The 20,064-nt window shown below is 35.6% G+C and overlaps 1 pseudogene across 1 annotated transcript in view; it reads left to right on the forward strand.

Annotated features, from left to right (window-relative positions):
* LOC143252442 (protocadherin Fat 4-like) overlaps nt 1–20,064 on the forward strand; it is a 149,011-nt pseudogene that overhangs the window by 18,955 nt on the left and 109,992 nt on the right. The window contains exons 2-10 of the transcript XR_013028998.1: nt 6,935–7,000; nt 10,985–11,145; nt 13,329–13,385; nt 14,611–14,706; nt 15,283–15,378; nt 17,717–17,836; nt 18,449–18,580; nt 18,922–19,021; nt 19,664–19,773. The product of XR_013028998.1 is annotated as a protocadherin Fat 4-like (transcript). The remainder of the gene's footprint in view (nt 1–6,934; nt 7,001–10,984; nt 11,146–13,328; nt 13,386–14,610; nt 14,707–15,282; nt 15,379–17,716; nt 17,837–18,448; nt 18,581–18,921; nt 19,022–19,663; nt 19,774–20,064) is intronic.

Below are 20,064 nucleotides of genomic sequence, written 5' to 3' on the forward strand. Positions count from 1 at the left end.
TAGCTGCTATTGATGGTGTGGGGGCACTTTTACAGACTGCTACATCATCAGCGAACTGTGAGTAACATCCATGATTTGGATCATTCAGAGACATATTGTTAGCACACATGATGAAGAGGATAGAGCTAATCACCCCTCCCTGGTGTTACGTTTACCCATATTGGGACTGCAGAGTCAATTACGGGTAGTATGTACTGATAATTTCGTAGCAAGTTAATTCAACTTGTTTAAAATAACCGAGTTCCGCTGTGGGGTTCTAAGGCCCCTTTAATGATTCACAATGGCTCCAATGCACCAATCAAGCTTTTCCATCATCTTAATCCACGGGATCCGTATCCGAAAACAAATACAAACTGCTAAGACGCCCGCGCGTGAGAATGTGTACTAAGTTTGGTTTCTGTTAGTTTTTGAATAGAAGTATAAACGCAGTTTCAAAAGTGGCGCCCCCTAGGATACAGATAGGACAGGACCACAAAATTCAATACCAAACTCAAGTTCAGCGAACTCACTCCAAAATTCCATATTATACCTTAGTGACCTTCGCTTCTGTTGGTACCTCAAAGAATTATGGGTAAGAACACACTCTAAGCCTCCCCGAATTTCTAGGCCAAGTCTAATCCTTATATTTGAGAAATTGTGTTAGTATTTCGTGGACGAAGAAATTCATAAATACACACGTAAGTTATTACAACATGTTTTGAGATGGGTAGAAAAATTCTAAAGAAATCCAGAAAAGGTTTGAAGTAGTGGAGGCGCCAGGATATTTTCGTTGGGGAAGGGGGGGGGGCTGAGTTAAACTGTGGAGGGGCTTCCCAAAATGCCATTAATATGAAGTATAGATGGTAAATTATAATTATGTAAATACCTAGGTACATTTCAGAAAGGTGTGCTATTTTGAACTGCGTTTTCAATGCAGTTTTCATTGGAAACTCATACTCTGATTAATAATTCATTATTACAAATTAGAAATAATCTGTTTATGAAAATATGCGTATATGTAAAAGAGGAAGCTCACCTAAATTCCACCCAAGGTAATACATAATAATAAAGAAAATCAAGATTAGCTTAGATTGAACATTTAATATACCATTAAGAGTAGAGCTACAAATCAAAAGAAATATAACATAAAGACATAGTTTACATAGCAGAAACGAATTATCCCATGTGAAGTTAATACACTCTGAGGAAAAGTAAGGTCACTATCAGGCTAACTATCTTTCATCATGTTGTGTTTATAGTCAATATTACTTCAAAACAATGCGCCTGTTCTGGTGATTGGCAGGAATTGTGTCAATAACAGTATCAGTATTGAGTTGTTTTGCCCTCCTGGAGTTTACTGACATGACACCAAGGTTGCTGGTGCAGTTGTTACCACTGCTGTTGTGCAAGTATGTCTTGAGAAGCTTCAGACATGAGAAACTTCTCTTACAGGCAACTGAAGTGACAGGCAGGGTCACAGCGATGCATACAAGTTTGTGGAGATTCATGAAGGCATCCTTGTATGGCTCCAGCATGGTTGCAAGCTCCAATGGTGTAGATACTTCCTGCCCCTTGTCTTTCTTCCTGGCAATTAGCCGGTTCAACTGGTGGACCTCCACTGCGAGGTCATCCTCTGCCACACCATAGTTTGCTGCATTCCTAAGAGTGCTTGCTTGTCCAGAAATGTGGAGTGTTTGTGGTTCAATGCATTTGCGCCCATCAGAACACTGCAGGCATCAGAAGAGAATCTTCTATTCAGCTCGTTGAGCAACCTGTCTATGATGGCATAGAAGGTGTGTCTCCTGGCATCTGGTGTTGGTTCATCTCTTTGGCCAGTACTAGATCTGATTATGAATTCGTCCAGGTGTCTGGGGGCAGATCGCTGTCCACCTTGATGCACCGTTTCAGTGTGTATTCCCACCTTCTTACATATATCCTCAGCAGACTCTTCCAAGTCTTTCCATGCTGCTTCAGTTTTCATTTCTGAGAGACCAGAGATGACAGATTGTACTAGGTCCTCTGCAGAGGGTAGCTGCAGTTCAGGTGACTGGAGGTGGTCTGATAGCTGTTTTGTCATCAGCAGTAGTTTTTCTTTGGCCACTAGACTGGTTACGAACTGCTTATCTAGGAGGATGCACAGGCCCTTTGATTCAGTGGCTCTGTGGACATTGTCCCCCTCCACAAGACGCTTTAGGGTTGTCACAATGGCAGGGAGGTTGTTTTTTTTCACAGCCAGACAAGCAGCATTTTGGCAGGCCCATCTTGTGTCTGACAGTCTAATCTTTGTCAAAGCTCAAGATAGAATGGCATTACACAGGGAGCGACAATACAGCGCATGAGTTTCAGTGCATTCAATACGTTGCTATGGGACGCTTGACACATACTTCCGTCTTAACGAAGACGTTGAGTTCTACAGATCTATGTCTCTTTGATGTTAATTGTCAAGCAACAACGACGATTGTGTTTTCCATATTTTATGAATATATGTAGGTAACAATGTTGGGGGGCTGAGGGGGCTTGGCTCATTGCCCCCAAGCCCCCACTTGGCGCCGCCACTGGTTTGAAGCTGTATAGAATAGAAACTTTCAACACATTTTTATTTTTGGTATTGTAAAATGATAAAATATCACGTTCTTAGATATTTTTGAGTAAAAGATTGTTAGAATCACAGTTTTTACTCAAAGTTGGTATGCCCTAATGCATTCGACACTGGAAAAGTGCATACTGGTCGTGAGAAGGCGCAACTTTACGGTCCCTTTTGATTACTGACCCCAAGCTAGTTGTTTTGGTGATATTTTTTGCTGTTGGTAAAGCCCGTTGATTTCTTGAAGAATTTGTCACTTAAAGTATAATTTGTAAGAAATTCGTGGGTTTCACAGCAACAAAAACTTTTTATCACTAACGACATGACACATATAAAAGATATAGTATTTATGCATATATTTCGCTCCTAATTGTATGTTTTTGTTTATGCACGTGACTACATGTCACGTTACTGCGCTACACCGCACGTCTATCAACGCACCAGAAGGAGAAATTCGTGAAACGAACAGAATTAATTTAGCGGTTCGAAAAAGTTTGCTAAACCCTTGTACCTTAAACTGGAACATTTTCGTTTGATATTGTTGTGACGCTGCTATTCTATTTGTTGATTGTTCCATATTATCTGGAGAAAATTATTCAAGGTCAAGTATACATAATAACAACACAAATTAATTTATTTCTTCATTAACGTGTTTTTACATGGCTATGCACTGTGTGACCTGCTGTAGGCCTGACACTCACGTTGTTAGCACTGTACTAATGGAAGAAATCGACTTACTTGTACAGTGTGTGATGACTGACACAAGCCCAAAAACAAACACACAGACTGATTCATTTTACTACCGAAAAAATAAATCTGTTTTCCTCGTGCCCTGACGTTTCATCGTAAACTTACTTAACTTATTGATGTAACATTAAAACAATACATTCTGGCTGTCAATAAACAGTGCATTAAAACACCACAGATAGACTTATGTGATGAGTTCTTGCACTGTCTGAAAACCTTTTATGTTTATTTTGTTTTGATACCGGTAGAGGGCTGATAAACTTTTGGGATGTTTTTTTCATTTGTTTGGAATTTCGCCCAAAGCTACTTAAGGGCTGCCCACCGCTAGTACAGCGGTATGTCTCCGGATTTACAACGCTACAATCAGATGTTCGATTTCCCTCGGTGGGCTCAGCAGATAGCCCGATGTGGCTTTGCTAAAAGAAAAAATGCACAAATATAATACTCAAGGGCTATCTACGCTAGCCTTTCCTAATTTAGCAGTGTAAGTCTAGAGGGAAGGCAGCTAGTCATCATCCCCCACCGCCAAATCGTGGGCAACTCTTTTACCAACGAATGATGGGATTGACCGTCACATTATAACGCCCCCACGGCTGAAAGGGCGAGCATGTTTGGTGCGACGGAGATTCGAACCCGCGACCCTCAGATTACGAGTCGAACGCCTTAATTCACCTGGCCATGTCGGGATGTAATTCAAGCTTTTTCAATAAACGTGCCTTATAACTTTCGCTACTCATACTTTGGACGTTATAGCAAATGAATGTTTATAGAGTAAATATTTAAGTTTCAGAGAAGTAAAAAAGGTAATATTCTAAAGAGTCGAAAATGTCCGCTTTCTTCTGATTTATTTTTATTAATAAACATTAAGTGCTGGATACTTCTGGATGATGCATAGTGTCCAAATCTTCGCCTTTCACAAGCAGGGGATAGTTAACCTGTCCTTAACTAAACAAATATTTAGTTTTAAAACAACACATCCAAGTAACTGACATAAAAAAATGTAACAGATTCTTTTTTAAAACGAAACGTTTGTGGTGTTTTGTTAAAGTAGTGTTGGAACAAGTATTTATTTCTAGTTTGTGTCATTCTTGTTAATTGTCTTCAGTGGGAGCTTGTGTCCGCGGATCTTGATTCTCCAAGCTCGCGCGACCGTAGCGAGGTAGGTAATGGACTTTGGTACATTCTGTAAAAGAAGAAGATGCCTGTGTCTAATCTAATTCCAGCTGCAATTCGTGGATTATTAGGTCTATGGGGGGGGGGGTCCTCCCGAGCTCGTGCGCTTGTGGAAGAGATTACAGACTTAGGTCAAGAGAGAGAGGAATCGTGAAGATGGGCTCATGACACACTGATCAAGTCACTGTTTGCACGTGAATCGCTGATACGTTATTTGAATAAAGTCAGCTGGAACACTTAATCCAAACGTTTCTGTGAGATAACTCGTTTTCTTAAATATTTAAAATCAATGAAAATCAGTCACTTGTGGTATAAAACAAATTAATCACACAAAAATAAGTAGCACCCTCATAACAGAGTATAATATTTTAAGAGCATGACCAGCCATGACTTATTTTAATTGTTTTAAATGTCACAAAGAATATTAAGTGTTGTAACGAATTTCCAGCGCTATGACTAGTGTTTTAAATAATATAATATATTTTAATTCGAGGCTCGTGTTGAGACTGGTGTTTAAGTGTTATCACTAACAATATAAGTCTTATAACTAGCGTTTTAAGTGTTATGTTTAGTATTTTACGTGTTAGACTAATGCTTCAAGTGTTATGGCAGATATTTTATATGTAATGTTCCATGTTAGTAAAGATGTAATGTTCAGTGTTTGAACAGATAGTGATTTATATGTTATCACATTTTATCAGTTTTCACTACACACACGCTATCTAGTCTATATGCTTAGGTAGAAAAACGTCTTCTCGTGGAATAATATGAACGTTTCAACGGTCTAGTGATCTGTTTAGATATTGCTTAGATATTTCGAAATGGGTTAAATGACAGCTATCGCCTCTATTCAAACTGCATTTCTTACTTCTAGGTGTGCTCCATTATTCTTGGTAGCATTAACAAGAAATTTCTGACCTTGAAGTAGAACGTAAAACACTTGTTTAACATCAGAAAATAAAATGTTTTATTGACCGTGCAGCATGGCCTCGAGATAACGGATGTGTGCCTTTCTAGATCCAAGTATTGTGCCAATTATTTTTCGTAAGAATTAATTCTATTAGCTGTAACAGTTCGAAGAAATCACGTGATCCCGAGGCTATTTTAAAATATCGATTAACCTTAGCATTCACTTTGGTGGTTCAGTGAGTAAGGCTATATAAATATTGGTGGTTGTACTTTTCGTACTAGTAGCACATGATGCATAACAAATAAAGTTCATAGGCTGAGGTAATCCTAAAGTAGTCGATGGGTAAATAGTTTTAATTACAAGTATCATTCGTCACGGTAAAAGGTGGCATTTCCTGATACACAATGAAGAAACTTGTGTTTATATTGCTATCACATGACACCACAATGTTATAGTGACAGTTTACTTATACTATTATCATATTAAGTTACAATGCTATAGTTGCAATTTGCTTGGTTTAGTAAGCATATACTAATAAAGTATGACCTTCTTCGGTCATCACGCCCTCTACATTCCTAAATTCAGTTACACAATCCCCTTCAAACATGTGGTCAGCTATCGATCAATTACCTCTTTCTTTCTCTGTGAACCTGACGATGACCGCAGAAGGTCGAAACGTTGTGCGCTCCTCTACATAAAACATTTTCTCAACCCAAACCAGCCAGTTTTACATATATATTTCAACTGGAAATAATAGTTGTGCAGTCTGTTTCAAGGTCAAGTAACACGTTGTTACGAATATTCGATAAACTCTCAACCAGAATGTATAAAACTCGTGAATGGGAATAACATGTTTAGTATTTCAGCATTTTTAAACGTGAATTGTTTATAAATAAACAAAACCATCCCCCATTTATTATTAATCTTAAGCAAATGGATTTTACAAAGAACGAACTTAGCCTCAATATATCACCATGTAAGAGATTCGATGTACCAAGTATAAACACATTTCTTGTTGCTGGTTCGATGTCGTGGTTGCGACTTATCCTTCACTATTTTCATTGAGAATCTTCTGATCTATTTATAAACTATTCGATGACTGTGTAAAATCTGTGGCAGCTTTAAAACTGTTAACGAAACTAGGTCAGTCTCGTCGGTGCCCAAGAAATTAAATTAATATATCCATGATTTCTGAACCCGTTTCCGAAACAAAATCTCTCGACAGATTAAGTTTTTATGAATTTGATGTGATGTACCTTGTTGAAGTTTATCTCCAGACGTTCCTGAAAAGGTTTCTTTTTGAAGACATAGTTATATTGTAGCCCTAACAATCAACATTAGTTCACTGCATACTGATTTCAAACCCAGAGAACAATATATATATGTTTGTTTTATTTAAGATTTATTTCAACTGTATGTTTTTTTCTTACTTTTGCAAACTCATGGTCGTTACTTTAGGTAGTAAAATAATGAATTCATATTGTAAGCTTTGTTATATTACCACATGTTTTAAATGGAAGATTTGTATTTATTTATTTCAGCATGCCAGTTTTACCCCTTAGCAGAAAATCGTCGATTCGAACGCGTCGTTGAAAACATTCCAATAGGCAAGTGAAAAACATTTTCTTACATAATTAAAAAAAGCTTGAAGAATTTCACCTTTGAAACAACAAACTGTATTCTGTCTATTAGTTTCACGGTAAAGCAGTTCCTTCACAGTACAGAACAATGTGGCCAAGAGAACTAAATATGTTTCACATTGTAAATTGAATATGAAAGGTTATTAGTGTAAAAGTATGTGATGATAGCAACAATATTAATAACACAAACATAACTTTGTCTCTAAACTACTTAAAAGAAACATAGAGATACATCAGTGTAGTACAGCTGTACAGATACATTAATGTAGCGTGGCTGTACAGACACATCATTGTTGTTTATGTGCATCTACATCTAACTTGTTGTTACAGGATGTATGAAACTTATAGTTGAAACCATACAATGAACTATTAGGTCACCAGGGGACGCTCTGCTGATTTTAAGTACATGCATGTTCAAGACTTACGTCCAGATATCCGTTTCTTGGCTACAGCCCAGTGAATTTGATCTCACATAAGTGATAACTGACGTAAAAACACAGAATATTGTTCAGTCATATGAATAAAACATTAGGTATATTTGTTACTTGAAATAGGGTGAGGACACTAAAACATAGATACCCTATTTAAATATGAGCTGAACTATTCTATTAGAGTTTAAAAAGGGCTTCTCCAACTATAATTTATCATTCTTGAAACTAATTCTACTTTTGAATTTAAGAGAAAACTGTTAAGTTTATTTTTAAAATTTCTTAACATGTAACAATTGTAATAATATTTTCACTATTTTCTTATTAACATAATCGCCTTCGGACAGGGTCTCATTCTTCTACTCCAATAACGTATACTAACTTCAGACATAATTATTTACTTATTAAAGGAAACGTTTCAATAACTTGCACTGCTGTAAGGTTAATTTATTTTATTTATTCTATAAATGAAACTGCTTCTAGGACTGAGAACGTCACATTTACAAGTTTTTTCATTATTTAGATCAAGAAATATGTCGTTTATAAATGTTTTTATTATTTAGATAAAGAAATATGTCGTTTATAAATGTTTTTTTATTATTTAGACAAAGAAATATGTCGTTTGCCAGTGTTTTTTTATTATTTAGATCAATAAATATGTCGTTCACAAGTGTTTTTTTATTATTTAGACCAGGGGTCACCAAACTTTTTTCACAGGGGGCCAGATTACTTGGAGAATGAGAAGCGCGGGCCACATGATCATTATGTTCAATATTCATAAGCTAGAACGAAAGCTCTCTGTAAAAGACTTAACACTAAGTTTAGGACGCCACATTAGCCATGTGGAAGTAGCATGCAATACAAACATATAATAAAAAGCAAACAGAAATACAACCAACATTTGTATTTACCAAAAGGTTATCAAAGAAGGTGACATTAGCAAAAACAATTGTCACATCGCACATAGTGAGTACATATCTGAATTTTACTAAGCTGCAAAAAAGTTAATGAGATTTATGAAATTGGTGTTTGGCTTTCAAAATATCTTCAATGTTCGGGTTTGAATTGCTACATCCAATCATTAGAATTGATTTCAAATGTTCATCAGTCAACCTTGATCGATGTACCGACTTCACATACTTCATTTTTGAAAACGCTTGTTGACAGACATAAGTTGTTCCGAACGCTGATGCCATACCAGATGCGAACTGCTTCAGCTTTGGAAAATCATCTTCAGGTATGCAGCTGTAAAATTCAATAAGTTGCCCAACTCTGTGTTTTGCTTTCAACAAGTCATTTCCTTGCAAATCGATAACCTCCAGCTGAAGTTCCACTGTCACGTCATCAATGGCACAATCACAAGGATTCTGAAAAAGGAGAATGTCACTTTCGATTCTGTCGAGATCCGAAAATCTCTCTAAAAATGCTTATTTAAATCACCAATAATCTTTTTCTGAAACTCCAGGTTGACATCTTCTGTGATTTCAGCATGAAACTCATTGAAACACTGGAAATGAGAGAGGTTTCCTCCTTCCAAATGTGCTTCAAACAATGACAGCTTTCTCCAAAATCCTTTAATGATTCTATAGAGATCACAGACAAGGTTATTCTTCCCCTGAAATTTCAAGTTCAATTCATTCATGTGGGATGTGATGGCAACCAAAAATGACAACTTTGACAACCAGGTTGGATCCGACAGAAGTGGATCGGCTCTATATTTCTCTTCTCAGCTTATAAAAACGAGACAAGACTTTACCGCAGTTGAGCCACCTCACCGCCGTGTGATAAGGCAAGTCATAGAAATCCGAATCAATTTCTTCAAGAAATGCCTTGAACTGGCGATGATTAAGTGCATGACCCCGAATGAAGTTCACTGCAGAAATGACTGGTTTCAGTACGCAAGAAATATCTAAGTTTTTCCAAAGAGTGCTTGCTGATGTATGATGCAGTGTATAAACAGAGCGATTAGGAGCTGAAGATCTTCCAACTGTTTCCTGATCAGCCCCACCAGACCCTTCTTTACTCCAGCCATGTTTTTAACTCCATTAACTGTTACACCTCTGAGCTGATTCCATTGAAGTTTATAATCTTGCAAAGTTTTATGCACTTCCATGAAAATGTTGTGACGTGCTGGAGAAATCAGTAGACTCATCCAGTGCCAGAGAATACCATAGGAAGTTTCTAGCTTTTTGGCGTGTCTGTAATGCGATGTTCTCTCCAAGTTCTTCTGCTTTCTGTACAACTGAAGTTGCCGAAAGGCTGATACTTTCAAAGAAATTGGCTTTTTCAGGACACAGCTCATTTGGTGCTTCCATCACACACTCTTTGGTGAAGTTGCCGTCAGTAATAGGTTTTCCTTTCTCTGCCATCCTATGCACAATTTTGTAACTTGTACGAGTGACAGATTCATTTTCAGCAAACGTTTTCGTGAAGAGATTCTTTTGAGATTCAAAAATACGTTTCATAGATTCAAATTACTCAGGACGGAACTTTCCTGAAAAATTCAAATATGTTGATAGATGTTTTGTTTCATAGTGCCGCCGAAGATTGTACTCTTTCTAAACGGCAACACTTTCGGTTCATATCACACAAGTAACTTTCTGGTTTTTTGTTTCCACAAAGAAGTACTTTTCTCCCCATTCTTCATTGAAGCACGACACTCAGAGTCCACTTTTCTTCTTTTAAAAGCAGCCATAACGATGGGTGAAAAAAAAAAAAAACAGCATCTGAAAATGAAAAACACAGATCGCTGTGAGAAAAGTATTGTACTGGTCCAAGAACGCACAAACAAAATATATTGAAACGTACGTCTGCCACGACACTTACCTAAGAACGAGTTACGAAAAGCGCATAACCCGACTACTAAGAGAAATGAGCTTGCTGAAACTGTAACCCGAGGCCGCTGAATTTACAAGACGAGTCGATAGGACGAGGGTTAAGTCTGTACTTGTTTTCGAAATCCTAATGCTTTCATAGCTACGTGCCTCGATATGAATAAACGGGCAGCAAGGACGAAAGAAGAATTTTCCTATTGGTTAAAAATGCGCAATTAGCCTTGTTTCTTTTTATCATAACGAATTGTGTTTGCCAGCTTAAAGCGACTATTGGTGTGATTTATTTTGTTATGATAGTCGGACATTTGATGAAATGTCAGTTTTTATTTCCAAGCAGCTAGCTGCTGGCGGGCCGGACAAAATGACCTCGAGGGCCGTAGTTTGGTGACCCCTGATTTACACCAAGAAATGTGTCATTTACATGTGTTTTTAATTATTTAGATCAATAAATATGTCGTTTACCAGTGTTTTTTAATTATTTAGAACGATAAATATATTGTTTACAAGCGTTTTTATTATTTATAACGATAAATATATCGTTTACCAATGTTTTTTTTAAATTATTTAGACTAATAATTAAGTCTTTTATAAGTAGTTTTCATTCTTAACATCAGGGGGTATTTATTTTACACGATTTTTGTGTTATAAGAATCATAAATTATATATTTTACACGTGTTTAATTGTTTAGATCAAGAAATATTTCGTGTACAAGTGTTTCCAAGACAGAGTTTTAAAATTGAAGCTGTTGACAATAGTCTTAGTGACATCCAATACTTCAAGTTCCAGGAGTTGGATGAACATTCTATAGCCATTAAAGTCGCGAAATCCTTAGATGAACTTGTTGATAGGGTAAGTTGTCTAATTTTACTAAAGTTATTTCTAAGATAAACATATTTCATGTTGACCTGATGCAGGAACCATACGCATTTAATAACTGTTTTTAATGGCAAATTCCTCCTTGCACAGTTAAAATTGCATTCATTTGAAAATTAGGTTATAAAAACCGCTAACCGTAAAACTGATAAGTTTAAATTTTGTGATTTCGCTGATGAGGGTTCGTCTTTGTTTAACGTCTCTTGCCAAAACCTTCTCAGGTGTGAAAAAAAGGTGCGGGCAGACTAGTAGCTACACACATAGCATTGATAATACTTTTACAGTAAATATTCATTCATTAGTTAGCTAGGCCGCGTATTTTGTTTCACCCGCCATCACGCCATAACTTGAATAAAAAGCGTGGCCTAGCTAACTAATGAATGAATATTTGTTGTAAAAGTAAATATTATCAATGCTATATGTGTAGCTATTAGTCTGGTCGCCAGTTTTAATTGCATTCTTGTAAGTCGCACACTCATCAGTCCTTTTTGACTGCACTTTTTCTTATTCACCCCTGAGGTGTTTTTGATTAGATATCAAGACTTTTTGTTAATACACCAAGTGAGAAAGTTACAGTCGATAGTAACCAAGAGTTCAATAGTGTTTTATCATGGTATGTAAATCTAAGTATAAACTAACAATAGTTTCCTATATTAGAACTACATATAGCCAAACGGGCTATACTTAAGTCTATATGAACAAAGGCGTTAACCCTAAAGCTGTATATAGCCAGAAAACCAACATTTGATCTTCTCTAACAAAATGTGTAACTTAACATGTTAAAATTATATAAATAACTAAAAAGCCTATATTTTAAGTCTAAACTACAAAGTGATGAAATTAACATTAAGCCTATATAAACAATCTTAGGGCCTACACTTAAGTCTACTGTAACAAAGTGCCTAACTTAACATGTTAAAACTATATAAATAACCAAAAGGCCTACATTTAGGTCTAAACTAACAAGCCGATAGAGAATAGATGATCATTAACGCTATTTCTTAGTAACAGTAGGTCAAACAGTTTGAATACTTAACACCGGATATCGTAACTTTCTTCAAATTATGGCTCTAAATATCTTTATAAGTAAACTGTAATTGGTGTCAGAATTGCAGTAAAAAATTCTCATTTCCTGTTTTTGTTACATGATTATTGTCTGTTTTGTTGAGTGTTCTGATTCACTGCTTTTACCTTAGGCCTACTTTATATATGTTACTGAACATAATCCTTTTGTGTCTTGGGAACTTAACATTATTAACTGTTTCAAACACTACTGTTATGGCAAAACATGCGGAGGGTGTGGTTGGAAATCTATCTCAAAACAATCAGTCTTAGAACAACTTTTTTTCTGTAAACACCAGGTAACAGTTCTAGAATGTACCTCGCAGCAATTTTGTTTCAACATGATGCTAAGTGTGTTATTCACGTACGACCAGCTAAGCCTTAATCCTTGGAAGACTGGCTTAATCGGATTACAAAAACAAACGTAGCTTCATTGTGGTGTAACTGCACTGAATGTGGGTTCTTAATGTTAACTGAACGACTTGGAAGTATACAAAGGATAATATATTAAAATACCAGGTAATAAATAATAGTAGTGATTAGAAATGTATAATGGGCACTGAAATAAAATTCCTTTTTCACTATATTCAGTATTCTATATTTCACACACACAGAAACGTAATTACTCAATCACGATTTTAGCGACACTGAAACAGATGTATTCCACAAGGTTAGGCCTTGACTTATTAATGTAATCAATCACATAAATAAACCCGTAGAATTATAGGTTTTCGTTGTAAGTTCACTTGTGGTCGTTTTTTACAGTGAAGTTCGCGTGCGAGTCGGTTTAAACCCTTAATATAAAGACAAATTTGTTGGTCTTAGCGCAAAGCTACGCAATAAGTTATTGGCGCTCTGTCCTACCGCGGGAACTCGTAAAGCGGATTTTAACGTTGAAAATCAGTAAACAGAACGCTGAACCCCGCGGGGTTTTTTACCATAAAGTATTCTTCGTTCGTCAAATATAAACAGATATTTTTATACGCCGTTTATCTAATTGTTGCCCGTGTTATTAATCTAACTCTTATATACCCAAGAATGTGATTCAGATACTTTCGGTTGAAGTCGACTTTAATGTTATAATTTCTTTATCACAGAGCGAACCACGCAGTGTCCTTAAGTTCAAGTTGACATGCAGAGGTGAAACTGGAACAGTAAGTTTAATTATTTTTACAGAAACATTTCAATTTAAAGTTTAAACACTCCGTTTAGAATATAAAATCAAACAGTTTAAAACTGAGTACAATGATGATAATGGAATGTGAATTTGTAAAATTGAAATAGAGATCGTAAGTTTAAAATATGTGTTGATGTGTCAGTAGGACTGTAACATGAGATTCGTTCATGAATTTGAAAATAATTATAATTATGAACATTCACACAAAAGTGTTTGGAAGTATTAAACTTAGGCTGCTTGTAGAATGAAGTGACAGCAGAACAATGAGATGAAATATGATAAAATAATTATAAAGAAATAGATAATTATTTTGATTAAAATAATAAAATTAGCAATTTTAATTTGATGTTTCTGTGTTTTTCTTCTTCTAGATAAAACCCCTATCCCCAGACTGTTTTAAAATATTCCCTTTTCTTGAAAAGTAATTCAAAATTTTATCATTTTAGAAAAAATGTTCTTTGAATTACATTTATTCGTCTTTTTTCCTCACCTACCTTCTTATGTCTTAAAAATTCTTCTTGTTAAATTTGGTTTTCTTTTTTTAAAGAAAAAGACTTGCCTTACGTTTTCTTGTTTAGTTTACGCCTTTTGAAATTAGTTTATTTTACTACGCCCTATTTAGAAGAAAATATTTTTATATATTAACTCCTTTTGTTGCTTACTGTAAGTGGTTTCCTAAATACGATTTTCGTTTCTTTCTCTGAGATAAAAATATTTGCAACTGCCAATATTTTTTCTTTTATAAAAAATATTATATTTATCTTGTTATTCTCGTCCAGAAATATTTTTTTTTGCTTAATTCCCCTTCAGTGTTTTAAAAACACCGCCCTTTTCTCTCTAGGTAGGGTCCGGCATGGCCAGGTAGATAAGGCACTCGACTCCTAATCCGAGGGTCGTGGGTTAGTATCCCCGTCACACCAAGCATGCTCGCCATTTCAGCCGTGAGGGCGTTATAATGTGACGGCTGTTAAAGTTAGCGATGGGTGGTGATGTTTAAGTGCCTTCCCTTCACACTACTAAATTAGGCATATAATACTCGTGTAGTTTTGCGCGAAATTGTAAAAAAAAGACAAAACAACTCTCAAGGTAGAAACTTCAATCTTTTTTTTTTTACAGAAAATATTCCCAAATATATTTACTATTTCCTCTTACTTCATTAAGATATATTTTTATGCGTTTGTTTTATCTTATTTTCCAAACAGGATGAAATCTTCCTTCCCGTTACAGTGTATATAGAAGACGTCAACGATCACGCTCCACAATTTCAAAATACGCCGTATCACCTGGCGGTGGACGAGGTAACATAAAAGGCAATGTTATCAGAGAGTTTTATTAGAGGCGACCAGTCTAACAATAAAGTTTTTTTTTAGAACAGTTACATTATTGTCTGGAAGAAATATTTAATTATTAGTATTTAATATAGGTAAAAATGGTAACACTAAGTACGTTTTGTAAATATTATTATTTAACAGGATGAAATCTTCCTTCCCGTTACAGTGTATATAGAAGACGTCAACGATCACGCTCCACAATTTCAAAATACGCCGTATCACCTGTAAACAGAATACTGTTTACATTTATAGAAGTAATATACTCTCAAGTTGTATTCCTTCATACAAACATTTTTTATTGTTATTCAGACGTAACATTTAGGGTCGATAATTGTTTTTTTAAGGCTCATAACAGTTAAACTACTATGTAGAATTATATATTGACTTTAATTTGCAGTAAGAGGACCGAAAACTTGCAGATAGAAGTATTTTAACGTAGATAAAATTCCGTGTATAATTCTACATTGAGGATTGATATTTTTGGTGATATAAGTGTTTGATCTTGAACTGTTAAATACTACAGAAGATTTTTGTTTATTACAGTTGACTCCTGTAGGCCTAACTATCTTCCGAGGAATCCATGCTATCGACCGCGACAAGCCCAACACAGCGAACTCTGACGTCACATACTCGATTGTAGTAAGTTGACCTAGAAAGTTGGCACTCACGCGATATTTGACCTTTCCTTTTAATGCCATCCTTTTGAAGAAGTGTGTAAACATTATAAATTATATATTCTGTACTCAGGCTAAGAGTGATAGTCATATGTTGATTTGTTTGTTTATTTAGAATTAAGAACAAAGCTACACAATGGGCTATCTGTGCTCTGCCCACCACAGGTATCGAAATCCGGTTTTTTAGCAGTTGAGTTCTCAGACATACCGCTGTGCCACTGGGGTGTACGAGGGCTGTTCAAAAAATACGCGGACTGACGTCATAAAACAAAATGTACTTTATTTAGAAGTTACAGGTCTGGGACCCCTTCAAAGTACTCTCCTCCCCAACGCACACACTTATCCCAACGGTGTTTCCACTTGTTGAAACAGTCCTGGTACGCTTCTTTTGTAATGTCCTCCAGCTCCTTCGTCGCATTTGCCTTAATCTCGGGAATCGTCTCAAATCTTCTTCCTTTCAAGGGTCTTTTGAGTTTGGGGAACAAGAAAAAATCGCAAGGAGCAAGGTCAGGTGAGTAGGGGGGTGAGGGTGGGGAAGAACAGTGATCGAGTGTTTGGCCAAAAACTCACGAGTTCTGAGGCACAAATTTCGCAGCAACGCGGTGCATCTGCAATTTTTCGGTCAAAATCTCGTAACAAGATCCAACTGATATCCCACACTCTTCAGCAAGCTCCCTGACAGTCAGACGTCGATTTGCCCGCACCAGGGTGTTGATTTTGTCGACGTGTGGGTCGTCAGTTGACGTGGAAGGACGTCCAGGACGCTTATCATCTTCAATGGACTGTCGACCATCCTTAAAACGTTCATGCCACTTGAAACATGCCGTATGCTTCATAGCAACATCACCGTAAGCCGTGTTAAGCATAGCAAAAGTTTCAGTCGCAGATTTTCCAAGTTTAACACAAAATTTCACAGCAAGTCGTTGCTCCTTCAGGTCATTCATTCTGAAATCCGCCAAACGTAAAAATCGCACTTCACTTAAAACCGCGTAGCTAATACACAAATGAAGATATCTGCAATCGGGAAATGGCGTCGTAATCAGCTGATCTGTGCGAACCTAGCGACAGCAAGCGGATTCCCCTGGAACCAACTGGAGCCGCGCAATTCAAACAGTCCGCGTATTTTTTGAACAGACCTTGTATAGTAGTATGTTGAAGTCGAGTTACTCGTTTTTATAAACATTCACACTTCATTTTTTTAACATGATTATTACGTATTATTATGTAATAATGTTTACTCTTGCTAGTAGAATTCTTTTAAATTTTACATTAAAAGGTTCAGTGAGGTCCAGTCTGCTTAATAACAACGTAAGCGGTTGTTTCTGTTTGTTGTTCAGTTGTAAGTTTTACAACCTACCCAGTTTTACGAACTAACGACAGGACGTACTTGACAAATAACACTAAACAGTATACACACACACGGTACTTCTCGCATTTCTAGATCTTTTCACACACAGATTCGGTATTGAAGAAATCAAAGAAAGACAAACGTTATTAAAAACGACACTGACTATATATAAACGTAAGAAACTCAACATAAAATGCAGTTTCCTCAACTTTCATGTAAAGTATAACGGTTAAAACACGAGCTTATCACTTGTCGTTAAAAATTTTCCTTTGCCAAAGTGAAAAGTACAGCTAACAATATTATTTTATTGTAAGAACACGACGACAGAGCATGGCCACGTTTGCACAATGTTGACTATCTGGCTTCTCGCCTCTTATAATAACGACAATAAAGCATTATTATAAAGCCAAAACGTATAATTACACGATTTTATTCCTTTTGATAACATTCTAATATAACTGCCTTTTAGTTTTATCGCTACACGAGTTTGTTATTAAGTCTAATAATCCTGTAATGGAACGGAAGTAATTATGTTATCATATTAAAAATAATGTTTATTTTGACCGAATGCATTCGAAATTATTCACTTATCGTGACCTCTTTTCCAAGACCAATTTGAATTAAAGTAATACATTTTACACACGAAATTAAGGAAGGTGGTGTCACAAGAAATAGAGAATATTGTTTTAAGTAGAAAATTAATAGTTCCAGCAAATGAATCAAGTTAGACACAATGTACAAGTTGGATAAATCTAAAGATTTCTAAAAAAATATCTTAACGTTTGTTTATATGAAATGATTTTAATGCACACAATTTAATGACTGAGTAACTGTTAATTAAACAAAAATTATAAACACCTATTAAACATAAAAATGTTTGGTTTGTTGGCCTAAATATCTCTCGAGTAATTTCCGAATGTTGTTATATGAAATATTTTTTATTGATACGAAACAGGGAGGAAACGAAGATAACGCTTTCGTTCTGTCGGATCCGATAGAGGGTATCCTTGTCGTGAATAAGCCTCTGGACTTTGATCACGGGGTTCGAGAGTTTAAACTTCTAATTCAGGCTACGGTAAGTATTGTACTCACAAAAGGTTGAACTGGATAGCGAAGTTACGAGTCGTTTATGTTTTAGATGATGAAACCTTACTTTGGTAGAATACAAAAAAAACTCTTTCTACTCAGTAGAGAAATGGTTTTAATTTATTATTCTGTAATACTCACCATTACCAATATTCCGAGGAACTAAATGCAATTTTTTTAATACGACTAAGAGCCATGATGATGCGAACGAAATAAGCCCAGGGTGTTTCGATATGCAGCCCTTCTATAAACCTACGTAATTAATAAATTCAGAATATAATTATCAAACAACAAAGTTACACGTGTGTAAGATAAGCAGCTTCATACATATGAATATGTACAAACGTTTGTTTGTAATATATTACTGTCAGTTGTAATACGTTACTGTCAACTGTAATGTGTTGTTGTCGGTTGTAGCATGTTACACGTTACTGTAAGTTGTAATGTGGTACTATCAGCTGTAATATGTTACTTTCAATTGTAATATGGTACTATCAGTTGTAATATGCTACTGTCAATTATAATATGTTACTGTCAGCTTATGTAAAAGTATAAGTTATTTTCTAGAATCCACAGATGACATCTTTGATTATTGTTTTAGGATCATGGAAGCCCTCAGAGTTTGAGCATGGTCACAAATATGACCATTAAGGTGAAAGATGCTGATGACCAGAATCCTGCTTTCACGCACGAGCTCTACACTGGGCACGTGACAGAAACCCAGGTCGTCACAGTAAGTCTCTCTTTTGGTAACTAGCTGTCTTTATCTCTGTCAATTTCATAACACTTACTTCTAGTTTGAGTTATACACAAGTTAGGAACGGAACTTGAAAAACGGTGAAGAAAAATAAAGCTTTCATTAAAACGAAAACCATTTCGTTCAGTAATATATATGTATTAAACGGTGTGAGATATGCCTTAAATTTGTCAAACAATTACTTGATTTTGTTAAAATATGTTAAAACAGTACGTTCAGCTACGTCTGCTATCTCATCGTATGTCAAGGTGCTATTGGAATTTATGTTACTAGTTTTTAATATGAACAAAGAGTAATAAAACAAATATTAATTGTAGGGCGCCATCATACGCCAGAAAATCGAAGTAGAACCTCCCATACATGCTTACGATCTCGATGCTGGAATTAAGGCTCCTCTCGTGTATAAAATAATCCTAGGTAAGTTTTTTTTATAACACAAGTGTATTAATTTCTATAGTGTATAAAAATCGACCTATGTAATTTTTATAACATTATTTTTTGTGATTTTAAATTAATGTAAAAAAAGAACAGTTAATGTTCTTAATGTAACATGTTTTCTACAGTTAGAGTAGTATTTTTAAGAAATAAAATAACATTAAAGATGTCGAAGCCAAAGTTGGAAACTATATGGAAATATAGAAAATTATTTAGATCTATCAAGGACGCTATTTTTAGAATTTCCTGAAAAGATCTCACCGTCAGAAGGCATATATTTAATAAAACCAGTAGAAGTCACAGGTGAAGTTATCTCACCACTAGAGGGTGGATCTTTACTATAAATTGTAAAGGTCAAAGGTAAAAGTATCTCACACCTAGAGTGTAGATATTTACTAGAACTTGTTTAGGTCAGAGTTAAAGATATTTTGCACCAAAGTACAGATATTTATTCGAATCGATAAAGGTCAAAGGTGAAGGTATCTCACCATCAGAGTGCAGATCTTTACTAGAACAAGTAGAGGTCAAAGGTGTTGGCAATGTAATATCCCGTAAAAGAACTATTACTTTATTTTACACGTAAAATAAGTTGAAGGTAAAAGTTTTCTTTTCTTTGGGTTTCAGGGAACGAACAAGGTTTCTTCGATATCGACGTACAAACCGGAGAATTATTTCTGATCAAAGAGATCGATCTAGAAAGTCTGGATAATGCTGTGATCAATCTTAAAGTTCAGGTGGGAGAAACCACTCCAGTTCTAGTCATTAACGTTTAGGCTTAAGGATATCAAACCATTAGTTTCATAATATATAAAGAAAATCTGATATTTATCGATACGTGAGTAACGAATGCCATTTGCTAAACGTCACTAATTTTTATACATCTTACAAATGGAAAGTTTGACCAAGAAAAAGGTGAATGTCCGTCGACTGTACCGTAGTTTTAAATACGTAATTTGTTTTGAAAATGCAAGTTTATCCGCTTATTTCACTAATGTATTCTGAATCTTTTTTTTTTTTGTGTGAAT

Source organism: Tachypleus tridentatus, chromosome 6 (genome assembly GCF_004210375.1).
Source record: "Tachypleus tridentatus isolate NWPU-2018 chromosome 6, ASM421037v1, whole genome shotgun sequence".
Taxonomy (NCBI): domain Eukaryota; kingdom Metazoa; phylum Arthropoda; class Merostomata; order Xiphosura; family Limulidae; genus Tachypleus; species Tachypleus tridentatus.